General features: G+C 42.4%; 1 protein-coding gene across 2 annotated transcripts in view; it reads left to right on the plus strand.

Moving 5' to 3' along the window:
- OTUD7A (OTU deubiquitinase 7A) overlaps nucleotides 1-14363 on the plus strand; it is a 293318-nt gene that overhangs the window by 75526 nt on the left and 203429 nt on the right. For both annotated transcript variants that reach the window (XM_044279731.1, XM_044279732.1), the window contains exon 2: nucleotides 5918-6026. The gene's annotated coding sequence lies outside the window, so the exon portion shown is untranslated. The remainder of the gene's footprint in view (nucleotides 1-5917; nucleotides 6027-14363) is intronic.

Below are 14363 nucleotides of genomic sequence, written 5' to 3' on the forward strand. Positions count from 1 at the left end.
AGTGGGACTTGATTGTTGTCTTGCACAGTTTGAGTATTATATAATGAAGTGATGAATGGAGTGGATATCCTTGAATAGCCGAGGAATGCTTGAGCAGAATAGCTAATTGTACTTCCTTGCTTATTGCTTCCGTGGTTAATTGCTCTGGAATCGGTGACAGTAGCACAGTGAAAGGAAACGCGTGTTCTGACCTTTCTCTCAATGGAAGAAACGACCTGCAGAGAACAGATAACGAGAGAGATTTCATTTAGCGCTGCCCACATGTGGGATTACATATAAGGCTACGTTCACAAAACGTTTTTCCCCATCCTTTTAACGTATACAAAAAATGTATACGTTAAACGGATGCCTCAGACGTCAACCATAGCGTTTCATAGTAGAAACAAATTTAAAAAAAGTTTATATATATATATATATATATATAATATATATAGTTTATATACATATACCGTACGTCAAACGAAGGTATAAAACATGATGTAAACTCTAACGCTGGGTTCACACCTAGGCGTTTCTATGCGCGTTTTTGTCGCTCGTTTTATGCACGTTTTTTTAATAGTGAACGCGCGTTTGACGCGCGTTTGGGTGATTGACAGCAGTGTTGTCCAAAGAGTCTATGGCCCAAACGCGCGTCAAACGCGCCAAAAAAAGGTCCTGTACTTGTTTGAGCGTCGGGCGTTTTACAGCGCGATCGTACGCGCTGTAAAACGCCCAGGTGTGAACCCTTCCCATAGGGAATCATTGGTTCTTGCCTGTTGTGCGTTTTACAGCGCGTAGGAACGCGCTGTAAAACGCTCAGGTGTGAACCCAGCGTAAGTGCAGGAGACGACTGGTTGACATCTTTCCTGCTTTTAGTAAAGAACTTTATTCTATTATAGTTTGACTTAAAGGGGTTGTGTCACTTCTTTAGCAAATGGCATGTATCATATAGAGAAAGTTAATACAAGCCACTTCCTAATGTATTGTGATTCACCTATTGCTTCCTTTTCTGGCTGGATTCATTTCTTCGATCAAATTATACACTGCTCGTATCCATGGTTACGACCACCCTGCAATCCATCAGCAGTGGCTGTGCTTTCACACTATAGGAAAAAAGCGCCAGACTGTCTGGTGTCTGGGACCTTGCAAGTTAGCGTAAACTGAAGCTTTTTCCTTTAGGCCCCTTTCACACTGGCGAGTTTTCCGCACGGGTGCAATGCGTGAGGTGAACGCATTGCACCCGCACTGAATCCGCACCCATTCATTTCTATGGGGGCTCTGCACGTGAGAAGTGATTTTCACGCATCACTTGTGTGTTGCGTGAAATTCGCTGCATGCTCTTGTGCGCTTTCCAACGCTGGCCCCATAGAAGTGAATGGGGCTGCGTGAAAATCACAAGCAAGTGCGGATGCGGTGCAATTTTGACGCATTGGTTGCTAAGATGACAGTCTATTCACTGTATTATTTTCCCTTATAACATGGTTATAAGGGAAAATAATAGCATTCTTTAATACAGAATGCTTGGTAGAAGGGCAATTGAGGGTTAAAAATAAATAATTAACTCCCCTCCTCCTCTTGATCGTGTAGTTGCCGATCTCTTCTTACTACTTTAATCATGAGCTGCCGGCTAAAGGACCTGTGGTGACGTCACATCACATGGTCCATCACCGTGATGATGGACCATGTGATTGGACCATTTGATGAGCTCGGTGACGTCACCACAGGTCCTTTGACAGGTCCTGAAGAAAGAACAGGAGACCGGCATCTACGATTGGATGGAGGTGAGTTATTTATTTATTTATTTATTTTTTAACCCTCAATTGACCTTGTAGTAAGCATTCTGTATTAAACAATGCTATTATTTTCCCTTATAACCATGGGAAAATAATTACATCTACACAACTACACACCACATTCAGTTTTTTATTACGCGCGTGCAAAACGCATTGTACCCGCGCGATAAAAACTGAACAACGGAACGCAATTGCAGTCAAAACTGTGCAAGCGTACCTACTCGCGTGGGTTTGCCGCAATGCACCCGGGACGCATGATCCGGACCTAATCTGGACACGCTCGTCTGCAAGGGGCCTTAGTGTACAAGCACAACCACCATTTCTGGATTGCAGGATGGTCGTAACCATAGAAACGAGCATTGTACAATGTGATAGAAAAATTAATCCAGCCAGCAAAGGAAGCAATATGGTTAATCACAAAACATTAGAAAGTGGCTTGTATTAACTTTCTCTACATGATGCATGCCATTTGCCGAAGCAAGACAACCCGTTTAAGATTTGTTAAAAGCTACAGTCGGAAAAGGTTTTACTTTAACCCCCGCTCCTCCTGTACATACAGTGATTTTAGAATGGAGTCATTTAATCAATTAAACTATTTAAAGGCTATGTACACATTTAGGTGCAATTTTATCAAATTTGGGCTTAAAATTAAAAAAAAAATCAATAATAATTCAGCAGCTTTATCATTAAGGGTTAACGTCTAGCTAGCTGTGAGAATTGTACTTTTACTTTGAAGCCTAAATTACTACTAACTAAAAAACACTTATGTAAGCCACATTCTGATCAGTAAGATAAGCTATAATGAGTGTTTATAAGGTCAGAGATAAGGATCCTTTAGCTGAGCTGCCTGATGGAGCACAGTAAAAATGTAGAGCCTGCTAGTGGCTACTGGAGAATCTGAACAGAGAAAGGGGCTCCAAATTGTTAATAAATACCAAGTATCTGAAATGAGTACAATGCAATGATAAAAAAAAAAAATTGCCCCCAAAGGTGTCCATAGCCTTTAACCCCTTTCTGAGCAGTGCCGTACATGTAAGTTGCTGGTCAGCACTTTAAACATGGCACCTGCTTGCGCTTACAGCGGGCGCCATGGCCGCCAGGCGCTTACTGTTTCATACAGCAAACACCCGCGGCTAAAATCTGTGACCGGCAGTAACGCTGATTGTGGACATTTAACCCTTCAGATGCCATGGTCAAATGTGACCACGGCATTTGAATGTGCTAAAACCCGGATGATGTGCTCTGGCTCCCCCAAGTGGAGATCGGGGGAGCCAGATGCATTGTGCGGCAGCTTCAGTCCCTGCCTGTGGCAGGCTCCATAGGAATACATTTTAAGGGCTCGTGCAACACAAACATGTGCCAGTCGTTCCGTACATTTGCGGTCCCCAATGCACGGGCACCATCTGTGCGGCTGCCGCAGACAGATCCAGACCCTTTTAACTCGAATAGGTCTGTGATCCGTCCGCACCGCGACCTCCGTAGTGCTTCCATGAAGTTCCGTGCCTCTATTCCACACGGCTCCTTCCCCCTTTTATTATGGTATTTATTATCAATTGATTTTGTAACTAATAAAGTATATTTTTTTTCATTATTGGACGTTTATGAGCTTCAGTTCTCTCGTATTTTCTTGTACCAAAAAAGCTTGTCCAGTTACATAGAAATGTTGGGAAGTCTGCTTATATAGCCGCACTATTGTAGTGTATATTTTTCCGGCAATTGACACCCATGATTGTTTTTGTTGTTTTTTATTGGACTGCAATAATGGTACGGCTGGGCAATGGCCATGTGCATGAGCCCTAACTATGATACACAATATGCTAAATGTCTTAAAGCCAACCAATAGTTATTATAGAATCAACGAAAAGTGTCTAGCCACAGCCCAAATCGATCATCCAGCCTGAGCCTGTGTAATAAATCTGGTGCAGGGCTAGACAGCCTGTCTAAGGCTAGTTTCACTAGTGCTAGGGACCCAGCGCCAGAGGTTATGATGATCTAGTGGCCCTCAGGCTATGAGACTAAACGGTGGGGTACAGGAGCTAATAGTTCCCGTCCCCGCTGCTCAACTCCTATGCTCCCCGTGTGCCAATACCAGGTGATCCACGGTCCAGTACTGGTCCGTGGCCTGGTGGTTGGGGACCTCTAAACTAAAAGATTAACTGTTTTGTACAGTGCAGACTACACTGTCCATGTCAATGGTAATGACATTATATGGAGGTCTTGCTATATACAATTCTAAATGCAGATGATCTGGAACTTCCAAGTGCACATGGAAATGTCATGAACGCATCCATTATCACTACGTGTTTGATCATTGCAGTACACGTGAGCCCGGCCCTACAGTTCCGTGTATTAATTTTGTAAATATTGTTTGTTTTTATATCATAATGTCATTTTTGTTTCATATGAACCTTCATGTCACTTCATAGGATGAGCAAAATGTCACTAATATGGAACTGCTATGATTTTGCAGTATTTAATTTGTAACTTATAGGTGGCCTGTAGTAACCCTTAGGTCCCCTTCACACACAAATTTGGTTGGTGTCTTTTACTGCTAATAAACATCTTTAAAACCATGTTCGTTTTTGCATATGACATGCAGTTTTTATGGAATTTTTTGGGTGCTGTTTGTGTTAACATGCGTAAATAGCTTTTTAGCCCTTTTTTTTCTATAGATGGGAATAAAGAAATGCCTGAAAAAGCATCATGGACAACAATAATGCACCCAAATTGAAAAAAAAATACAAATATGTCCTCATATTTCCTAGATTTTCAGCTTACATCTGGAGCTAGTGTTTTTACTGCAAAAAGAAAAAAAACTCAGGTAGAAGAAAACGTAAAACTCCACAAAAAAAAAATGCGTGTGAATCCAGCTTGCTTCACACAGTGTTTTTCATAAAAAAAAAATAAAAAAAAATACCAGTGTTGGTGGTTATTTTTATTTTAATTTTTTTTTTTTTTTTTTAAACAAGAATAATAAAAATATAAGAGAAGGACGTAAACCTCTTCCTGCTGGATTGACTCCTGGCAGTGGCAGTTTTCTAGAGAAAAAAAAAAAGAAAAAAAATACCCTTACACAACTAAAAATGGACATTAAAAATGGTTAAGTACACTTTTTTGAAACTTTTGATATGTCATATGGACATATCAAGTGTTGATCAGTGACTTTCCCTGCTGATCTCTAGAACGAGGAGTCAGAAGCGTTCAGCCAAGCACTGCTTCTCCTCGCCGCTGAGCGCTGTAGTGAATCACTGTCTCAATAGAAAGACAATGAGACAGTCTTCACTACCACACTCAGCGGCGAGGAGAAGCAGCGCTTGGCTGAACGCTTCTGACTCCTCGTTCTAGAGATCAGCAGGGACCGTCGCTGATCAACACTTTTGATATGTCCATATGGCATGGCAAAAGTTTCAAAAAAGTGTAGTTACTCTAAAAACAGCCCCTTTTACTTGTATTGGGACTGTCTGGCTGTGAAAATTGAGAAAACGGAACATATCCTATTTTTTGATCACCAATATTCGTAGTCCATTAAAAATGCAGTGTGAATGCACTCGAAGGCTGTCCTTGCTCTGAGAATGGCCATGTAAGATTAATTTTTCTGCGACTGTCGCGTCCCAGTCGCAGCATGTCTGATGTTGCAGTGCGACACCATAGACTGCCATTATAAAAATTGTCACGCCACAAATGTTGCAGTGTAGTTGTGCCCTATCTGTCGTGCAACAAATTTTGTTGTGTAGACCTAGCCTTACGGACGTTGAAGAAAATGGCCGCTTCATAGCTGTTTTTCACTGCTTTGTTGTATTTCCCTATAATTAACTGAAGATTTTAATTGATTTATTGGTTTATTATGTATAAATGACCTTGAGTGAATATCTGTGTATTGAGCTATTTTACTTGAAATTGAAGGATGCCCTTGTTCCTTGATCTGTCATTGGCCTGTAGCGGGCAGTCACGGCACTGTTCAGCATTTAGGCTTCCGTCTTGGCGATCTGCATTCTGATGCTGGTCCCTTGCAGTCGTGTGCTATTTTCGATTCTGAGTGCGAGCGGCGGTTCTATTTTTACTTTTCGCACCTTCTTAGTGAATGTGTAATGCACTGTACCGCACAGCATCTGGTTGACTTCTACTTGTTTTCATTCATTTTGCAGGGCAGACAGTCTTCATAACAATAGTTGGATGGGTGTCAATCCTGCTTCTCCTCGGAGTATAATCAGCCGAGATGCCTGGAAGTGGTTAACCTGACAGCAGCAAGCAGAAGTGAGTGCTTTTTACAAAGGCTTTTATTTCCTTCGTTGTATTTTGTTGTAAGCATTACAGACGTAAAATCTGCTGAGTTGGCAATCCTGCTTATATACTGGGGGGAATTTACGAGGACCGGTGTTTCGTACGCCAGACTCAGCCCAAAGCATGCTGGATAAGATGCAGTGATTTTATTATGGGGGTTGACCCATTACAACAACTTATCCCTATCCACGGGATACAAAATAAGTGTCTGACCACTGGGGCCTCTGCCGGTAACCAGAATGGGGGCCCATGTTGAATGGAGCATGCATATTTGCCACTTTATTCAACGGTATAGGACTGCTGGAGATAGAAGAGTGCTTGATCATCTCAAGCAACCCCATAGAGTTGAATGCGTGTTCCCCCAGTTGAGTGGAGAGGCAGACAACGCATGTATTCCCAACTTTCCATTCAAGTCTATGGGACTGCCGGCTTGCTCTCGGCTATCTCGGGCAGCCCGATAGAGTTGAATGGAGCAGTGGACAGGTGTGTCTGCCGCTCCACTGAAAAGGGGGCACGCAGGTCCTTGTTCTAGTGCTCAGTGCAGGGGCCCTGGCGGTTGGACCCCCACTAGTCAGACACGTATCTCCTGTCCCTTGGCGATACAGAGTTTGCCTTTTTGTGGTAAGTACTTGAACCCCTACTACTGGTACGTAAAAATGTTAATATACAAATCAATGGAGTAAGGAAGTATCAAAAAAAGAATGAGAACCTGAGATATTTTTCTTAACAGGGGTGTGATTGTTACATTCGAAATAATTGAAGGAAGGTGGAGGTGCATATTAAGTAGTCTTGAGGTAGAAAAGGAGGTAAACAAGGACATGTCGAAACAAACCCGCTTGGCACATCATGTACCTTCTGAGATCTGAAGAAATAGGTCTGCTATTTTGTAGTATTATACTGCATACCGTAAAGCCTGTGTGGTACTGAATACATTGCAGTTCTCTCTGTGATAGAATTTCTCACGAAGACATTACAATATGTCGTGCTGTTCTCTACGTCCCCAGCTGCATTCTGTCCCGGAATATGTCGTAACATGCAATTGGAAGTGAGTACTCCAAATCAGAGGTGTGACCAGCAACTAGGAGTGTAGGAGCCGAGCAGCCGCCTGAGCCTATGATGAGCCAGGTGTGTGTCTCAGACTACCACAGGCCTCCTATAGGCATTGCCCTAATGGTGCTAAGCTAAAAAGCAACAAAGGAGCAAGGGCTCTGGTAGGTACTGACTTGCATATCATTTTTGAGCTCTTGACTGGAGTATTATTATGGTAAAGGTGTTTTCCGGAAGTTCAGTATTGATGGCCTATGTTTGTTATCAGGACAGCGTTCTGGTGAGTGCTGCAGCCTCTTCCTAGTTCAGTGATGTGACGTTCATTGGTCACGTGGCTGTTTGCAGCTCAGTTCCATTCAAGTGAATGGGCGTGGGCTGCATTACCAAGCGCAGGTTCTACACAATCTGCAGAACTGTGCTTGCTGTGCTGTGAAGAGGACTTGGCACTCGACAGAGATCCATGGCCAATGACTGGGCTGTTATGGAAACCCAGTGTAAGGCCTCTTGCACATGAACATTTTGTTTTTTGATTTCCGTATATGGAACCATTCATTTCAATGGATCCGCAAAAAATCCCGGAAGGTACGCCATATGCATTCCGTTTCCGTTTTTCCGTTCAAAGAAAAAGCCATACGGTCGTTTGCAAGAGGCCTAAACTGTGTGTATGTCAGTGATGCTAAGGTATGTCATTGAGAGTAAGAATTAAGGATCTGCCTCTCGCCGTGCCCTGCCGGAACTCCGCCCCAATTATAGTCAATGTGGACGGAGCAGCAGTCCGGGGGCACATGTGAACTAGGATGGATCTGACAGGCTGTTCACCCGCCGGAACAGCCTGCTAGACTCCCCTGCTGCTAGTGTGAAACTAGCCTAATCCAGGTCATAAATAGCTGGGTTGTTATAGAAACCTGGTGTAAAACTGTGTGTCAGTGAGGCTAAGAATGAAGGACCTGCAAGCTTCTATTGGCTAATAGAACTTAAAGAGGACCTTTCACTCGTATACAAACTAAAAACTAACTCTATCTGTGGGCAGAGCGGCGCCCAGGGGTCCCCCTGCACTTACTAGTATGCCTGGGCGCCGCTCCGTTCGCCCGGTATAGGCTCCGGTGTCTCAGCTCCGTCTGTTGTATTGGACTGATTTTTTGTAGGAGGCGTGTCCCTTGCTGCAGCACTGGCCAATCGCAGCGCACAGCTCATAGCCAGTCTATGAGCTGTGTGCTGCGATTTGCCAGCACTGCAGCAAGGGACACGCCTCCTACAAAAAAATCAGTCCAATACAACAGACGGAGCTGAGACACCGGAGCCTATACCGGGCGAACGGAGCGGCGCCCAGACATACTAGTAAGTGCAGGGGGACCCCTGGGCGCCGCTCTGCCCACAGATAGAGTCAGTTTTTAGTTTGTATACAAGTGAAAGGTCCTCTTTAACTCATGTGACTGCCATATTTGCTTTCTTTTTGTGAATATTTCAAGAACGATCGGTCCTAGACAGCTGAAACCTAATTTCCGTGCAGATTGGGCCAGTCATCTGGCAATGCATAAAGAGAAAAAGAAAAGAAATAAATATATAATGCATATAAATAAATTAGTCTCCTCCTCAAACCTAGCCCTCTTACTGGAGTGAGACCGTGACTGTTTTTGCGACTTTAAAGTGCTTCTGTCACCCCCCATTGTGCAATTTTCATTGGCCGACATTAGCTATTTGCTAATGTCAGCTGAGTGCAATCATACATGTCCTACCTTTGTCTGTGGCTTATTTCTTGTAAAAATCATACTTTTATCATATGCAAATTTCTTCACTACTAGCAAGTTGGGCGTGGACTTGCTGGTAGCCGCCGCATCTGCCGCTTCTAGACACGCCCCATCTCCTCTTGATAGACAGGGCCAGCGAGCGCTCTCCTCCTCAATCGTTCCTCAATCGGCGCAGGCGTACTGAGTGAAGCACCAGACAGGGCCAACCGGAGGAGGAGAGCGCTCGCTGGCCCTGTCTATCAAGAGGAGATGGGGCGTGTCTAGAAACAGCAGATGCGGCGGCTACCAGCAAGTACAAGCAAATTTGCATATGATAAAAGTATGATTTTTACAAGAAATAAGCCACAGACAAAGGTAGGGCATGTATGATTGCACTCAGCTGACATATAGCTAATAGCTAATGTCGGCTAATGAAAATGGGGGTGACAGAAGCACTTTAAAATAGTCGCAATAATAAATCTGGAGTGAAACTAATTAACATATCTAACCACACCCACTTTCCCACCTACATTACAAAACTGGAGTGAGTGGTGTAAAACGTCACAATGTCGCAATTATTTTCTAAGCGAGTGTAAGATGTTACAAAAGACCTATTTTGTGACGTTTTGAGGACAGAGTTCTGCAGTGAAGGCATGATACATCTGCCCCATGATGTCTGTCTTCCAATCTATTTGTATAGAATATGGAGCAAAATGTGCACAGAACAAATTTGTAAAACCACTTCCTTCTAAATGCTGTTTTTTTTTACTTGTTTAACTTTTGAATAGTGTTTCAGAAATACATTTTCTTTGCCTACCTCAGTCCATAAGAAGTTGTGCCTTCCTCACTGCACTGTGCCCGTCAGGGGCCCTTACTCTTATGCTTTGTGCACCCATTTGCATGAAACTCGAAGCTGACAGTCTCCCTGGAGCAATGGGATATATTAACCCGCATTCCGGTAAAGTCTCCGTCTATTGCAGTAACCCTTTCCTACTGAAGCCTAATGGGTAGATGTGGCACTTAAGTGAGCATCAATTGGATTTGACTTTTACTAGCACAGCAAATGTAATAATGTAAGGTAATAAAAAATACATTTGTGGAAATGCTTTGTAGCGGAGTAAAGTTTGGCTGGAGCACACGCTTTTCTGCTGGGTTCCTTTTGTAGTTCATAACAGGTCATTAAGGATGGAAAACACATTGAGAATGGGTTCTGTGCATGGGAACATAACCTGTATTATACTTTCAAGACTTAGAAGACCATTAAAAGTAAGAAGTTTATCCAAAATGAAAGTGTTTCTTACCACTAATAAAATACAGAGTATTATATACAATCGCTGACTGACATGTAGCCTTTCTTCCTTTTTCTTTTCCTTTCCCTCCTGCCTTCCATTATTTTCTTTTATTTCTGTCCTGCACAGTTGACCTGTCACATGAAACACATTTGTGAAGTCGCATTAGTTTAGCTGTATGAAACCCACTTGTGAAGTCATAGCAGTTTACCTGGCTGAAATACACTTGTGATGTCACAATTGCTTACTTGCCTAAAGCACACTTGTGATGTCACATTTGGTTAGCTGCCTGGAACCCAATTTTGAAGTCATAATTGGTTACTTGCCTAAAGCCCATTTGTGATGTCTCAATAGCTTACTTGACTTAAGCACGCTTGCACGTTTGTGATGTCACAATAGTTTAGCTGCCTGATACCCACTTGTGATGTCACAATACCTTACTTGCCTTAAGCACATTTGTGATGTCACAGTAGCGTACCTACCTAAAGCACGTTTGTGATGTCACAATAGTTTAGCTGCCTGATACCCACTTGTGATGTCACAGTTGCTTACTTGCCTTAAGCCCAGTTGTGATGTCACAATTGCTTACTTGCCTAAAGCCCACTTGTGATGTCTCAATACCTTACTTGCCTTGAGCATATTTGTGATGTCACAGTAGCGTACCTACCTAAAGCACGTTTGTGATGTCACAATAGTTTAGCTGCCTGATGCCCACTTGTGATGTCACAGTTGCTTACTTGCCTAAAGCCCACTTGTGATGACACAATAGCTTAGCTGCCTAAAACTCCCTTGTGATGTCACAGTTGCTTACTTGCCTAAAAATGGCTTGTGATTGCACAGTAGTTTAATTGCCTAATTCACGCTTGTACTGTTACAGTAGCTTACCTGCCTAAAGCGCACTTGTGATGTCACAATTAGAGATGAGCGAATTTTATTTTGAAATTCATTCACTTTGGTGGTAAAAGGTGAATTGCGTTATGGATTCCGTTACCACAGACCATAACGCAATTCTATGACTGAATGCCTTTAGAGGCATTCCGTTATTCATTCCGTCATAATAGAAGTCTATGGGCTGCAAAACTGATCCGTCCCCTTTCCGTTATGCAGGGGAGTCCACCGCAGCTTACTTGACTGGAATTTACTTGTCAGATCAGTTTACCTGAAGAAAACACTCTTATGATGATCCAGAATTTGAAGTGACAGAAACCTATTTCTGATGGCCTTAAGGCTTACCTGACAAACTCCTTTGTGATGTCACAGCTTAACTGCTGAAATCCACTTCTGATATCATAACAGCTTCACTAATGGAAACACTTTTGTGAAATCACAGTAGCTTCCCCAGGGTCGTACACCAGCAACGGAGGCGCCCTGTGAAGACAAGAATGGGCAATTTCCTTGATTTGATGACTGCTATATGATAGCCATAGAACACCTCATTTACGGGTCTCCAGGAGTGCCTCAACACTATAACAATCCACTAGTAATTGAGACATGAATAGGGAGGAGTAGTAATAGACTGTAGAAATAGCTGCTATTTTTTAAAAAGGTAGTAAGTAGTGTGTCGTGTCCTATTGCTCACAGGGCTGCCGAGCAACTGCTCAGGTGGCATCCTAGTATTCTTGCACTGTAATTTACAGTACTACAACTTGCAGGATGACAGGCTGAACTGGATGGACAAATGTCTTTTTTCAGCCTTATGTTCTATGTTACTATGTTACCACACTGCTCCAGAAGGCAGGAATATCACCACTATAGACTCCTTCCAATAATCCGTGGATATAGAGAAGCAATAAGGCCACAGAAAGCAGCAGAGCCTTCACTCATTCGCCTCTGTCAGAGACCAAAGGATAGCCACAATAGTGAAGCACCACCACATAAACGGAATAAAAGGAATTTATTATACTCACAAAGGTGAATAGAATACAAGTGGTATATAATTTCCAATTGCATACACCCGACCCGGGTTTCGCTCCGAAAAGCTTGGTCAGGGGCATCTGATCCGCCCATTCCGGGGCGGTCTATTTAACTCACAGGAGGGTGTATACTCCACCCCTCAAATCCACAATAAATATATAAAAAATACAAATAAATACAATACATACATAACACAAGTTATTCCACATTACATTATAAGCCATGACAATAATATAAGATCATAATGTTGTACTAAAAACTCTGTAGGGATTTTTCATTCATATATAAATCCACTCCCATAAAACGTCACAACCAATCATAGACCGCTAACCCACAGGCCCCATCCCCATTCATTCAGAACATACGATTACATCACAGACCACATGATCCCTCCAAGCCAATCAACCCTCCTTTTCATTCTACTCTCGAAGGTCCTAGAGCAAACTCCTGAATTCATACGAGGCAAGGTTTAAGGTCAAAATCAACATTCATACCTCTCTGTTGTAGTGTATCCCAACCTGTAAATCCACTCAAACTCTTTTTGGTTGATTTGTTTGATATTATTTCCTCCTCGCCAATGTGGCTTGACAAGTTCGACACCTACAAATTGCAAACCCCTGAGATCCTTATTGTGCGCTATCTTAAAGTGCATAGAAAAACCTTAGTTTCCAGACCCTTTTTAATATTCCTCACGTGTTCTTGGATCCTCACCTTAAGTTTCCTCAGAGTTCGGCCCAAATATTGGAGGCCACAAGGGCACTCCAACATGTACACAACCTCCACACTCTCACAGGACATGGACCCTTTAACCTTGCAATCTAAATCTTTCTGATTAGAATGCACACTTAGTGTGCCTTAGCCTCCTTCTATTGTCTTTCGTCCCATTCCTACAAGGTAAACAAAAACTACACCAGGTAAACTTGTTTCCAGCTTTCTGAGGTTCTTGGTGGAAAAAACTATGGACTAAATTGGTACGTAAATTAGCGGCTTTCCTGAAAATCATCTGTGGCTGTTCCGGAATTTCCAGTTCAAGCACAGGATCGTTTTTTCAGGACAGCCCAATTTTTCTCGATTTTTAAATTGGGTAATAAAAAAAGAGAACCGAGGGTCTCTATGCTGTGTCTGGGGCTTTTTAAGATCTACTGCTCGACTTCCCTGTTCCTCTTATTTCTTTCTCACACCTATCTAAATCTTCCTTACTATAGCCTTTCTCCCAAAAACGTCCGTTGATGACTTAACTCTGTGTTCTAAAATCTTAAATTTTTGAACAATTCCGAAAAATCCTTTTTATTTTTCCCTTCGGTATATTTCTAATCCAAGGGGTATAGTGACAACTGGAAGTATCTATGTAACCATTGACGTCCGTTTCCTTGAAGAAGGTTTTTGTTCCGAGCTGATGGTCCTCCACAAAAATGGTCAAATCTAAGAAGTTGATAGAGACATCGCTGACCATACTGGTAAAGGAAAGATTCCACTGATTCACATTTAGATAATCAATGAAATCCAAGAGTCCTTGTTTCTCTCCTCTCCAGATGATCAAACGGTCGTCGATTATATCTCTTCCAACTTAAAAGCTCACCAAAATATGTAACTTTTCTAAAGATAGGCTCAAAGGTTAAACGCTCCCAGTACCCCATAAATATATTGGCGAAACTGGGGGCGAATTTCGCCCCCATCGCCGCCCCAGTTCGCTGGAGATGGTGATTCTCCTTATACCAGAAATAATTATGACCAAGGCAGAAATCCACACAATCTAGGATAAATTTCCCTTGCTTCTCTGTCATCACAGGATCATTCCTCAACTCCTTATTAATGGCCTTAAGCCCAAGCTCTTTGGGAATAATGGTATACAACGATGTCACATCAATCGTGGCTAGCCACATATCTAGGGGGCAATTTTTAAAGTTGCCAGCTAATTCAACAACACTTCTAGAATCTTGGAGGTAGGAGGGAATCAAGGGGATGTATTTCTGGAGATATAAATCTACATATTCACCCAACTTACTCGTGAGAGAATTTATCCCTGACACAATAGGTCTCCCGGGGAGGTCAGTCAGGCTTTTGTGTATCTTGGGCAAAAAATATATTACTGGGGTAGCTGGAAACTTATTGTTGAGATAGTCGAACTCTTATCAGCCAGTTTGATAATTTCTTTATTGTTCTCTAAATTTCTTAAAGCGATCCTCTCTTCTGGTGTAAAATTTTGTCTACCTGGTTTAGATCCCATTTTTTCTATCTCCTTGAAAACCTCTCTTGAAGGCTTCCAAACAATCGTTGTCCTTGTTTTTCGGAAAAAAAATTGATTTTTCTTTTAACTGTGAATGAACAAAAAC

Source organism: Bufo gargarizans, chromosome 2 (genome assembly GCF_014858855.1).
Source record: "Bufo gargarizans isolate SCDJY-AF-19 chromosome 2, ASM1485885v1, whole genome shotgun sequence".
NCBI classification, from domain to species: domain Eukaryota; kingdom Metazoa; phylum Chordata; class Amphibia; order Anura; family Bufonidae; genus Bufo; species Bufo gargarizans.